This window comes from Patagioenas fasciata, chromosome 2 (genome assembly GCF_037038585.1).
Source record: "Patagioenas fasciata isolate bPatFas1 chromosome 2, bPatFas1.hap1, whole genome shotgun sequence".
Taxonomy (NCBI): Eukaryota; Metazoa; Chordata; class Aves; order Columbiformes; family Columbidae; genus Patagioenas; species Patagioenas fasciata.
Genome location: NC_092521.1, coordinates 35263484 through 35276769, shown reverse-complemented (window position 1 = coordinate 35276769; position 13286 = coordinate 35263484).

Genomic DNA, 13286 nt, shown 5'->3' with positions numbered 1-13286 from the left:
CACATATCTTTCAACAGACCATTGTAATATCATCTGATTCAAATTACAAGGTTGCCTGAAACTGATTCGCTTCCCATTTCAACCTAATAGAAATGGAGAGATAGCAAATTGTTTGCTGCTGTCCCAATCCAAGATTTAGAGATCTCAGGGATCTGAGGTTTCAAACACACTCACCCTTAAGTCTGCAACTTAATTAGCAGCTTTAACTTCATCTGGAGATAAATCAGATGAGATAAAGAAGATGAGAAGATTCTTAAGTTTATATGGACATCAATGTAAGCTTCTTTTTTTAAATTTTGGCATAAAAGTATTCATAGCCAATCCTACATTCAAACAAACTTTGAATAGTAGACAGGAACGAGCTCTATTAAGCTTTTGTCCTCTGTTTCTTAAAATTATAGTTTGCTATCCAAGCTACCAACTACAAGAAGCTGACCTCTGACAAGTCTGATTTTATTATGTTTTGATTTAAGGTCTCTAAAGCAAAATTATTAAGATAGTTTTGGCCTGTGATAAACACATTAATCTTCATAGTGCTGGCTGAATAAGGAAAGATGAAATGGTGAGCTGATACTCTTTCCCACGAAACCAGAAACACTTAGAATAACAAAGTATTTAAAACACGGAAATTATCTAACCTTGAAGCAAGGAAAGTAATATTTCTTGATATAGCCATTTTCCGAATGTCTTCTTTATTCAGCCTGGGAGCAAGGTGTCCATTGATCTTATGAAATTCCATACCTTCTTAATGAGCAAGAGTCAAAGGCTATTTATTACACAAAGCTATGTAGGAAACCAAAGGCAAAATGCTTCTGACTTTTTGAAAATGCTCCTATGTTAATGTGCGCATTATCTTTATCAGCTCTTAAAAAGGCTCTGAAAACAGAGGGAACTGCCTAAAAATGTAACTTAGTGCTTTAGCTAGAGATTTATTGATCTTATTGCTGTGCATTCTGCTTTTGTGAGTGTTTGAAGTACAGATCCAACATATATATATATGTATACATATAAAAGCTGTGTGATTTGGCTGCTATTTGTAAAAACGAAGGAGTAAGGTGAAAGAAAGGTAACTCCAATTCTATAGGGAATCGGTAGGGCACGGATACAACAGATAGTTTATTGCTCTACTTGGGATGATCACCAGGTTCAGTGAATTAATCAGATTTCCAGACTTGTAGGAGAACGCAGGTAATAAAAAAACTACAGATGTATTTAATCAGTCCTTCAAGTACTGAACATTTTTGTGAGTGAGAAAGGTGCTTTCAAAAAAGCTGTGACATCTCTATCCAGTGAAAAATCAGACTCTTACATTCCAGTCAAGCAGAAAGGAACAAACAGGCCAAGTAATGGACCTTCAAAGGTGTAACCATTATATTCAAAGTTTTTATTTATCATATTGTGGAAAGACAAACGATATGCTCAACTTGCTTATCTAAAAGAGCATGTCAGAAGTCAATAGGAAGGGTGTAGGTGTGGTTTCTCATTGGACTTCAGAAACAAATCTTCACAGTGGTATCCTGTGAAGCATTCATCCTAAATAGAGACTGGACTTACAGAGTAAATGCTGTAGAGATTTATGCAGTCTTAAAAGATTATTAGCATTTTGAAATGTCATAATATTATTAAACTGGTATAATGACAGAAAAGGAAGACCTTTTTTGTTGGTTTTTGTTGTTGTTGTTGTTGTTCCTCTTATCCTTGCCATACTGAATAATTGCATTTGAACAAAAGAGTACTGATTGTCCTTTCCAAGTAGCCATGGTACTCACTTTTATTCTTAATATCCTCTTTAAGATAAATTCAGGAAAGATACAATATTCAGAAATAGGATAACATATTCCACTCGCCCCCTAGTCTTGCTTTTTAAAACCATAAAAATGAATTTAAGAAGAGAGAATACTTATAGGGTTCGAAGCCCCATTCAGTCCAGTTCTGTCTCAGTGGCTAAAAGTAAGTGTCTATAAGGGTATATGTAAAGGGCAAGAATATGGTGGTATTCCTCAGAAAACTAACTCTCTCAACAGCCAATAAATTCAGTTTCAGTAATTTTCTGAGCCAGACATTTAGTCTTTAAATAAAATGGACCTCAATAGATTTTTCTTCCATGAGTTGATTTTGGAATCTATGTGCAGTTTAACCATCCCAGTATTCTGCAGCAAAGCTTAATAAAACATATAGGGTGACAAATCACTTCCATTAATTTAGGAGCAGAGTAAGGATGGATTAAGACACTTATAGGAGACTCAGGCTACCACAGAACACACTAAATCATCTGTGCCATATTTCCTATGAATATGCATTGCAGTTGGGTAGGACTGATGCAGTGGATTTGTCACATCCATCCCTGGACAGAAGACTTACTGACAGCTGGTTGTTTAGTCCCCATTCAAACTGGGATCTGAGGCAGAAGTCAGAATCACAGAGTCGTTTTGATTGGAAAAGACCCTTAAGATAGTCAAGTCCAGCCATAAATGTAACACGGCTAAGTCCACCACTAAACCATGTCGCTAAGTGGCACATCTACATGTCTTTTAAAGACCTCCAGAGATGGTGGCTCAACCACTTCCCTGGGCAGCCTGTTCCAATGCCTGACAATTCTTTCAGTGAAGAAGTTTTTCCTAATGTCCAATCTGAACCTCCCCTGCTGCAACTTGGGGTCATTTCCTCTTGTCCTATCACTTGTTACTGTGATAAGAGACCAACACCCACCTTGCTATGAACTCGTTTTAGATAGTTGTAGAGGGTGGTTCCTCTCCTCCAAGCTAAACAACCCCAGATCCTTCAGCTGCTCCTCATCAGACCTGTGCTCCAGACCCTTCACCAGCTCTGTTGCCCTTCTCTGAACTGTCTCTAGCACCTCAATGTCTTTCCTGTAGTGACAGGCCCAAAACTGAACACAGGATTCTAGGTGGGGCCTCATCAGTGCTGAGTAAAAGGGAATGATCACGTCTCTGATCCTGCTGTCCACACCGTTTTTGATACAAGCCAGAATGCTGTTGGCCTTCTTTGCCACTTGGGCACACTGCTGGCTCATATTGAACTATCTATTGGCAAACATTCCAAGGTCCTTTTCTGCCAGGCAGCTTTCCAGACACTCTTCTCCGAGCCTGTAGCATTGCCCGGGGTTGTTGTGACCCAAGTGCAGGACTCGGCACCTCATGTTGTTGAAACTCATACAATTGGCCTCAAGCCATGGATCCAGCCTGTCTGGATCCCCCTGTAGAGCCTTCCTACCCTTCAGCAGATCAACACCCCTGCCCAACTTGGTGCCATCTGCAAACTTACTGAGAGTGCAGTTGATCCTATCATCCAGACAATTGATAAAGAGATTAAATGGAACTGGCCCCAGTATTGAAACCTGAGGAACACCACTCATGATCAGCCACCAACTGGATTTAACTCCATTTACCATAACTTTTTAGGCCCAGTCATGCAGCCAGTTTTCTACCCTGCAGAAGGTGTGCCCATCCAAGCCATGAACTGCCATCTACTCCAGGAGAACACTGTGGGAAACAGTGTCAAAGACTTTAGTAAAGTCTAGGTAGACAATATCCACAGCCTTTACCTCATCTCCTAAGCAAGTCATCTTGTCATAGAAGATCAGGTTGGTCAAGCAGGACCTGTCCTTCATAAACCCATGTGGATTGGACCTCATTGCCTGGTTGTCCTGTGTAGTGTTATTGCTTAGCATCAGCATCAAACTTTGCAGCATACATTTATGCCATCTGGAAAACAAGACATGACAGCACTATGTGCTTAATATGATGTTATAATTACCTCCACCTCTAGGTTTTCCAACTTTTCAAGGAGGACACAATGTATTGCAAGCAAATTCCAGAAGGTCACATTACAATCAAAGAAAATGACCCAGAACAGAGTTTCAGGATCATCAACAGTGTGGATAATTTTCCCGTAGTGACTTTATTATAGGAAATTGCTCCATAAGTTGTTTAAAAAAATGTGTTTTCCCTAAACACAGTTAATGTCTTGGCTCTGAAAACATGGAAAGACCATCTGCTTTAATTTGTATAACCTGTTTTGCCATTTTAACTGGTGTCAGCCAAGAAATTTCAGTATAAATTGAAGATTCCACCCTCCATCACTGAAATGTTTACTCATCTTCCTTTTTACTGTTGAAAATAGGACTGCAGTCTTCAGTGAATTAGATTATTTTAAGAAGTATTAATTAATTTTACTCTTTTGCTTGACCACTTATTTCTAGACAACAGATTTCAAGGATTTAGTCTATCAGTATTCTCCTTCTGAAGACACTATAATTGAAGTTTCTTCACAAATACTCTAGTGTCATCAATCAAACACTGAAATATTTGAGGTGCTTTTTGGTTATTAAAAATGGATTATTAAGTCAAGAGAAAAAATAAACACTTTTTCTTCTTTAGCTTACAGGTAGCTTACAGGTTTCTAGAGGAGGTCAGAAAGAGAAGTGTATTTTTTAATCTAGTACTTTTCTATACAATGGGGATATCTGAGCTCCGTGTTGCACATCTTTTATGATATATACAAATCCTTATTATTCATTCAGTTAATATAATTTTCTCGTATGAAACTATCAACCACATAAAAAGTATCTCTCTTGTATGGGCTGTCAAGGGATGTCAGAACCAAAAAATCATCCAGCTACCTTCTTTCAAGCATGTATTTCTCATATGGGAGCAAGCTGGGAACAAGTACACTCCTGGATACTCATCTAGAAACAAGGCAAGTAGTTACTCTTCCTCATTCTGGCCCTAAATTCTTTCTGAACACTTTCAGCCATTCTGTGAGTTTGGCAAGCTCCAGTGCTGTCTGAGAGGCCCAGGCTGCTTGGCTGCCTTTTCGCTCAGTGCTGCCATCAACATGTCTGTCCCGGCAGGTAGGAGGAGGTTTTCTGTCACTGTCTGATCTTTGCACTTCAGGGGATCACACACTGAGATCCAAGTGCTTTGGTGTTCATGGAGGATCATTTACATGGTTCGTTCTATGTTTTGCAGCTAATTCTCTCCTGCTTATGACATCAAAATACTTTATTTTTAGGAAGAAGAAAAGGCCAGCTATTTTTTAATTTTCGGTAGCTCAGGCTTTGTATTGCAAGATCCAGCGAAGTCCCTGACCATAACTTTTCAAGATGAAGCCCACTGGTTTTGCACTGCTCACTTCTGTGGGATGTTCTGGACGTGGAAACAAAGTTAATTCTGTGATGTAGCATAAAATTGCTGGCACCCAAATCTGGAAGATGACCACATGGAACAAGGGAAAAAAATCCAACCCAGAAAGCAGATGCTCTTCTTGCAGCTTGCTTTACTGCAGTCAGATCTCCATCAAAGACATGTATAGGAAAGGTTTTGTTGATCCAAATGAAGATTTTTAAGTAACTTTAGAAATATCAATTGATTCTTGAGCAAAAACATTCTGTGTGGCAGTGGTCTTCCCAAAAGTTGTCTTAAAAAGATTAAGGAGACTTCCATGTCAACTCAGGAGAGGAGGAGTGAATGAGTCATGAAGAGTGTTGAGGAACTTTTTATGCTGTCACTGGGGACATCATATGGCTGAACTTGGTTTTTATAATCATCTTTTATAGTCATGAAAAGTAGTCCATAGATCTCATTCAGACTGAGAGACCAGATTTCAGAAATCACTGCTACAAAGTGCTACTCCGTGGGTGGTGGAAAGTGCTTTTGATTTCACCCCTTTTTATTTATTCAGGATTTTTTTCATAAAAAGTCATTTACAAAAGCAGTTACCAATGAAATGAAAATAGAAGCAAAGAATCTCTGGTATTAAGGTACTACTAGAAATGAAAATACATGTTTCTGGAAATGAGGAGGAAGCTACTTCTGGATAGGAGAGTGTTTAATACTGCCTTCTTCTGCAGTTAACTTCGGCAACACTGCTGTTTGCTCTTCTTATTGAGAGCTAGAGCTTACCCTTACAAATCTGCTTAGGCATCCTAGAGTGCATAAAATTCCCACCCAATCCAATGGATCAACCGGAGAACTGAAGAGTAGTATTAGAAAAGTATAGACAAACATTTATAGGCATGTAGTTCATAATTTATGGATGCAGAGAAGGGGGAAGAAACCAAAGATTTATTACTATCATTAAACAATTAAAACATCAGTGTTAAATCATGCAGTCTTCTTGAAAGAGGGACCAGACTTGTGGGGTGACTAGCATATGCACATTTCTGTTACTTCCCAGGATAAAATTCTCTGGCATACTCTCCTAAGAATTTCAGCTACAGGAAGGACCTGAACAGTGTTGTCTTCTACCTCCACCCACTTTACTTCTTTTGTCTTTGTGGTCAACACCCTTACTGAAGGCACACAATAAGTACAATTTATACCCTGTTTCCCTGATAAGAAGACAGAGTCTTATACAATTTTTGCTCCAAAAGATGCTTACTTTTTTTACATGTATAGCTGCCTGGACACTATTTAAATTGACTTTTTTAATGAACTGTAACTAACGCTTATTTTTGGAGTAGGGCTTATATTTTGAGCATCCTCAAAAGTCCTGAAAAATCATGTCTTATTTTCAGGGAAACAGGGTATAGGTCTACCCTACATATAGTTGATGTGCTACTAATAGCTACCTGTTAATAACCATTAAAATCTACAATTTATGTTCTGACAAAATTAATAAATCAAACCAGATATGATTTTATGAAAATGATTATGTCAAATCTGAAATTTGAAGTACAGAAACCCATGATTAAACAGCTGTAAAATACATTTGATTTTGTGTGGTCTAAACAAAGAAGGAACTCAAGTCAATATTTCTCCTGACCTCCGTCAGTTTCACAAGATGAATTTTCCTCCCGTTATTTCAAAATTAAAAAATGATTTGTTGGATTGGAAAAATTTACATTTGGCTTGGCTTGCCTGTCTAGCTGTGGTTAAAACAAGTGGCTTGCCAGAAATCAATTTCCTATGTCAAGTCCAGCCAGTATGGACACTGAAAACAGCTCTTGATGAAATCCAAGCAGCAATTGCTGTTTTTATACAGCACTTCAATGGATCCTCAGGGTAAGTAATGTCTCTGAGCTTGATGTAGCTTTTCTTGTGGAAAAGGGTTTCATTTTCTGCAACATACCTTTGCACTGAATTTAGCTGAGAATAAAGCTTTCTAAAACCACTGTTCTCAAACTGCATCTTTGACATATGCACCTGTCTGTTAGTGTGGTTTCGTGAGCTGGTTTGGACCCCAACAGCAGACAGTCTTCAAAATGTTTTGTCACCAGCAAAGGTTTGTGATGACACATGCAACCCTTTTCAACACACAATGTCATCTCTTAGTCAATTTGAACACAAAAGCACAGAGTACTAAATTGAAATGGCAAACCAAAGCTTAAAAATCCTTTCCTGATTTTCTTTTCTCAGTTAAGTAAACCCTTGGCTCTTTTCTGGCTTCATCATGGATAGCATTGTCTAAGCTGCTGGAAGAATAAGAAACCTGAATCTTCTAGTTTGTTTTCTCAAGTGTTGTCTCACATCTAAATTCAAATAGGACAAAGTTTTTGGTCATAGGAATATCATCCATAATATCTTTGTGGTCAGTGATGACTAAGGGCACATGTCTTGTGCATTGCATTTCTAAAGTAGTTCTGGTAACAAGTTACTATTTTTGGTAATTCATTCATGTAAATTCTAAAGTATCTGTTTAAACTATACTCAGCCAACTCAGTTCAGTTCAATGAAATTGCTGTGTATCCAGGAGCATCCTAAAGTTTCTCTAAAGACCACATTGTCCATTCAGAGAGCAAATCCAGAACCATGGTCTCAACTGTGGCTAAAAGCAGCTTAAGTATCTTGTATAACCAGCTTTGATTACCTGTGTGACCTTCCTCATTGTCTGCATTCAGACAATTTGCAGACTGTCCAGCTGATAGCCATGTAAACATGGGGCAGATCTGAGGGCCCTCTCACCTTCCATTTTCTCTTGTGACTCCTCCCTCACAGTTGTGCAGACTCAACCTGGTATCTTTACTTTTTAGTTCTTATATTTTCTTCTCTGTTACCAGAAGGCGTTTTTTTGTTTGTTTGGTTGGTTGGTTTGGGTTGGGTTGGGTTGGGTTGGTTTGTTTTTCCCAATTTGGAGAAAAACACCTTTTCTGCATTCTTGGTCATGACCTCACTATTACTTGAATCTTTCAAGAGTCAAAAAGTTGTCCCTGGGATTGTGTTTCCCCACATTCATATGTGTCTATACTTTTACAGAGATCCCATTTCTGCTTGTTATCTTTTACTCACTCTGATTCTCATCTAGAGATACTTTAGGTGTCTCCAGGCTAGCCAGAGGGATCCTGTGCCAACAGGAACACCACTGGGAACACCATTCATTTCCATTCCTGCACTAAAAAAGTGACTAGTGAATTTCAAATTCCCAGTTACGTAGATATCACTGCCTTTTTAGACAGTACCTTAACAAGAAGATGACAAGAAATTTACGTATTTTTTGACAGCCTTAAGTTTTCAGTGTGTTGTGTGTCTTCTGCTTCTGTTGTGATTGCTCTCATCCTACCTGGCACATACACAGACTGGTCACATTCATTGATTTATATCACTTGTAATGGTGGATTAAATAATACTAGTGGTTACTCAATATGATACCAAACTTCTTTGTATGTGCTGCTATTTCCATGAAAGACAAGTATATTGCGCTGTTGCACCATAGTCTGTAAATGCACCATCTACAGTGTTATTGTGTTGGTCTTCCACAGATAACTGAACTTTTTTTCAGCATTTTATCCTTGAGACCTGCCTAAGATTTTGACTTTTTCACAAGTAACCTTAAGGAAAGCTCATGATCCATCATTGCTGAGCACCACTGGAACTGTGATACGAGTCATAGTTGGTAGGTGAATGGCACCATGTTCCAAATCACAATAAACTATCATAGAGATGAAAGAGAATAACTTAGATTCTGTGACTGAGCTGACTGACATCTGTTACCGTAGTTAGTGGTAGTAAAGGTTCAATGAATAGTATAAGCAATACCAACCTCCTTGGTAGGACTCTTTATTTCCTCTGCCATTGATTCTGTTTCTTGAGGAGTTCTATATAAATTCGTTGATTTTCTTACAGAGACTGTGTTGACTATACTGTATGCTGATCTTTCAGTATATCTTTAGCAAGAAGTCTTCGGTTGTTTATGGTGTCTTATGTTGCTCTCAGGACTACACATACACCTGTTGTGACATTAACATTCTCAGACGCATATACAATATGTTAGTGATATTCAGCATGTAACTGTTACCTGATGACTTTTCCTGAAGGGTTTCCTCTGGGATGAAAGACAGCAACAAAGGTTGATAGGAAGTATAAAATGTAATGATCACGTGATTCATAATATTAATATAATTAAAAGTAGTCCTGAATTTCTTTGACTTGGTAGTATCCTTTACTGATTTCAGGAGACACCTTATCTTAGAGATAAGATTATGTATAGTTGAATATCTATTAATCAATCAAAGGAGTCAGAACTCTGTTATTGCTACAAAGTATTTTCACAGAATCACAGAATGTTAGGGATTGGAAAGGACCTCGAAAGATCATCTAGTCCAATTCCCTGCCGGAGCAGGAACACCTAGATGAGGTTACACAGGAAGGCGTCCAGACGGGTTTTGAATGTCTCCAGAGAAGGAGACTCCACAACCCCCCTGGGCAGCCTGTTCCAGTGTTCTGTTACCCTCACTGAAAAGAAGTTTCTTCTCAAATTTACATGGAACCTCTTGTGTTCCAGTTTGAACCCATTACCCCTTGTCCTACCGTTCGTTGCCACCGAGAAGAGCCTGGCTCCATCCTCCTGACACTCACCCTTTATATATTTGTACACACTAATAAGGCCACCCCGCAGTCTCCTCTTCTCCAAACTAAAGAGACCCAGCTCCCTCAGCCTTTCCTCATAAGGGAGATGCTCCACTCCCTTAATCATCTTTGTTGCCCTGTGCTGAACTCTCTCCAGCAGTTCCCTGTCCTTCTTGAACTGGCTCTCTTCTTTGACTTCCTAAATCTCGGGATGCTCTGATCTTGAGCTTGGAAGAAGGACTCCCTGAATGCTAACCAACTATCTTGAGCCTCTTTACCTTCAAGTACCCTTTCCCATAGGATTTCCCCTAGCAATTGTTTGGAAAGGCCAAACCCCTATTGAAGTCCAGGGCTGCGATTCTGCTTGGTGTTCTGTTGCTGCCACATGAGATCCTGAACTTCACCATCTCATGGTCACTGCAACCAAGGTAGCCCTCAACCTTTACCACTTCAACCAGACCCTCCTTGTTAGTGAGGATGAGATCCAACAGTGCTCCTCTTCTAGTTGGCTCATCCATCATTTGCATCAGGAAGTTATCATCAATGCACTGGAGGAACCTCCTGGACTGCGGCTGGCTGGCTGAATGGTCCTTCCAGCAAACATCAGGGTAGTTAAAATCCTCCACGACAACCAGGGCCTGTAATTGCGAGGCTGCTCTCAGCTGCCTGTAGAGGGCCTTATCAACTTCCTCACCCTGATCTGGTAGCCTGCAATAGACACCCACAACAGTATCACCCCTGCCAACCTGTCCCTTAATTCTCACCCACAGACTCTCAACTCACTCCTCATCTGCCCCTGGACAGTACTCAATACATTGTAATTGCTCTCTGAGTGTGTCAAGGGACATAAATGGCAACAAGACGGACTTCTGCGGGTACACAGAAGCCAAAGGAAGGAATGTGGACCTGCTCCTGAATGAGGCAGGAGACCTGGTGACAATGATACAGAAAAGGTCAATGTACTGAATGCCTTCTTCACCTGAGACTTTACTGGTAAGATTGACCTTCAGGAATCCTGACCCCCTGAGATCAGTGTGAAAATCTGGAGAAGGGAAGATTTACCCTCTGTGGAGAACATTTGGGTTAAGGAACATTTAAACAAAATGGACTTCTGTAGGTCCATGGGACCTGATGAGATGCACCCATGCATTCTGACAGTCCCAGGTGATGTCACCACAGGGCCACTCTCACTTGTCTTTGGAATGTCATGGTGATCAGAAGAGGTTCCTGTGGGCTGGAAGTAAATATTACTTATATCTTCAAAATGGCAAGAAGGAGGATCTGGGGAACTATAGTCCTGTACCTTCCAATCCCTAACATTCTGTGATTCTGTGTGATTCTGCGATTCAACTCCTAATGGACTTTTGCTTTCTGAGGCCCATCCCTTCATGCTTGGACAATGTCTCTACACTCCTCCTGGGTCATCTGTCCCTTCTTCCAATTCCTAAATGTTTCTTCTTTATGCCTGAGTCCCTGTTATACTGTCATGGTGACCCCAGCTAAACTCAGATAAACACTGAAACACAATGATTTTAAATATGTCTCCTTTGCTCTTCTTGATTTTCTGTATCCCCTTAAAATTTAGGGGAAAAAAAAAAAAGAAAAAAAAAAAAGAAGAAGAAGACTGTGACTGCATTTCAGCTTCTGTAGTGAAATTTGTTACACAGATCTGTCAGGTCCTTCCTTGCTTATATCCATAAAAAACATTGAAGAATTTTTGTAAATTTATTACATTCAGCATATAAGTGAATTTATCTAATTCAGTACTAAGAGGAAAAAAAAAGAACATTCAGCAGCTAGCCAATTATTCTGCAATGCTAACCTGTCTCAGAACGGGATACATCAAAGCACTCATGGGACTTATTAGTACACCAGTTTGGACTAAATGTCCAAGTTGTATTACCTAGGCTTATGCAAAAGGACAGAAACTCAAATGACAGGAAAGGTCATATTAAGGGGCCTGATCTCTTTCTAATGAATTCTAATGAAGCTAGAAAACAAGGCTACCTTTATGGAGAAATGGGAAAGGACATAAAAGTAGATATTGCCTTAGCACAATGGGGAAAATCTTGGAAGATGGCCAAGACCTTTTCTGTTTGTGTAACCAGTAAGGAAAATTTTTTTATTGTATCTCATGAGACCTAAATTACAGAAAACATTAAGAAAGAGAGTCCATAAATGCTGGAGAGAGAGTGTGACATAGTAGGTGTACATGCGGCAGGAGTGTCCTGGAATATCAATAATTTGCAGGACAATGAATAGCAGAAGTTTTAAGATAGTTATACCCAGGATCTGTCAGTCACAGGAATTTGTTTGAGTTTCAATCCTGGACCTACTGATTAAAAGCTACTACTGGCAGCTTGAGGAATGATGACTTGGCAAAAGAAAAGAGTAGATTATCCTGTTTTAGTGGAATAAAATATATCTTTGTTAAATGGATAAAAGTTTTAGGCAACTTTATCTCAGACTTGTTCCTAATGTAGCTCACACATGTGAAACTTGAACAAAATAATGATAAAAGATTGACCAAACATGAACAGATCTTTCAGGGTTAATACAGATTGTTAACTCTTACATGGGAAATTCTTGCATATTAATGACAAAATTACTATAGGCATAATATAAATTGTTACGATGTAAGTTTTATCACTGGCACTGTATGGTACAAAACCTGATAAGTGATCTGTCACTTTAGTACTCTTACTTTCTAGATTAAACTAGTAAATTATGTTTTCACTCTAGTAACACTTCATTCTCTGGTAAACCATGAATTGTTTAGTTGATGTTTAGCTCTTCAGTACATCTGAACTCTAGGACTATAAACAGCTGGAATCACAGAGCGTTACTAAAGAGCATTAATGAGGTCAATTAAACTTCAAACCATGCATGAGTTTCACTGAGCCTCCATATGTGATGGATTTCTACACAAACTCAATTAAAATGTTTTGTGCACTAATACCTCCTCATACAGGTAAATCAATATACATACTTTTTTGGTATCTTGTCACAAAAATCACATACAAAGATGGAATCCAATATTTGTGTGGATAAACACACTCATGTATTTAGAACAGCCTTTTACAGAAATAGCTAGACTAATTCAATAAAGTGAGTAGCAAGCCCTACATCTAATTTTATTCTGCAATGCAGCTGTTTTCTAGATTTATAATGGTGGACCTGATTTTTCACCCTGCTTTGAGCTTATCCTGTGGAAACTCCAGTAATATAAATGGTGCCAGAAGAAAATTTGGCAGAATATATTTTTCTGTGCAACCAGCTATTCCTCATACAGCCACTTGTGTCTGCCAGCATTGCATACAGCCTAGAAGTTATGTCCAAATTCTGAAAATCAGCAATAAAACTTTACTCTGCATCATACATACAGTGCTGAGTGCATGGAAGTAGCATCAAGAGTTTGCAGGAGAAACAAGAACAATCAAAAAGTCATTTTTTCAGTCAAAATTTATTATCATCATCATC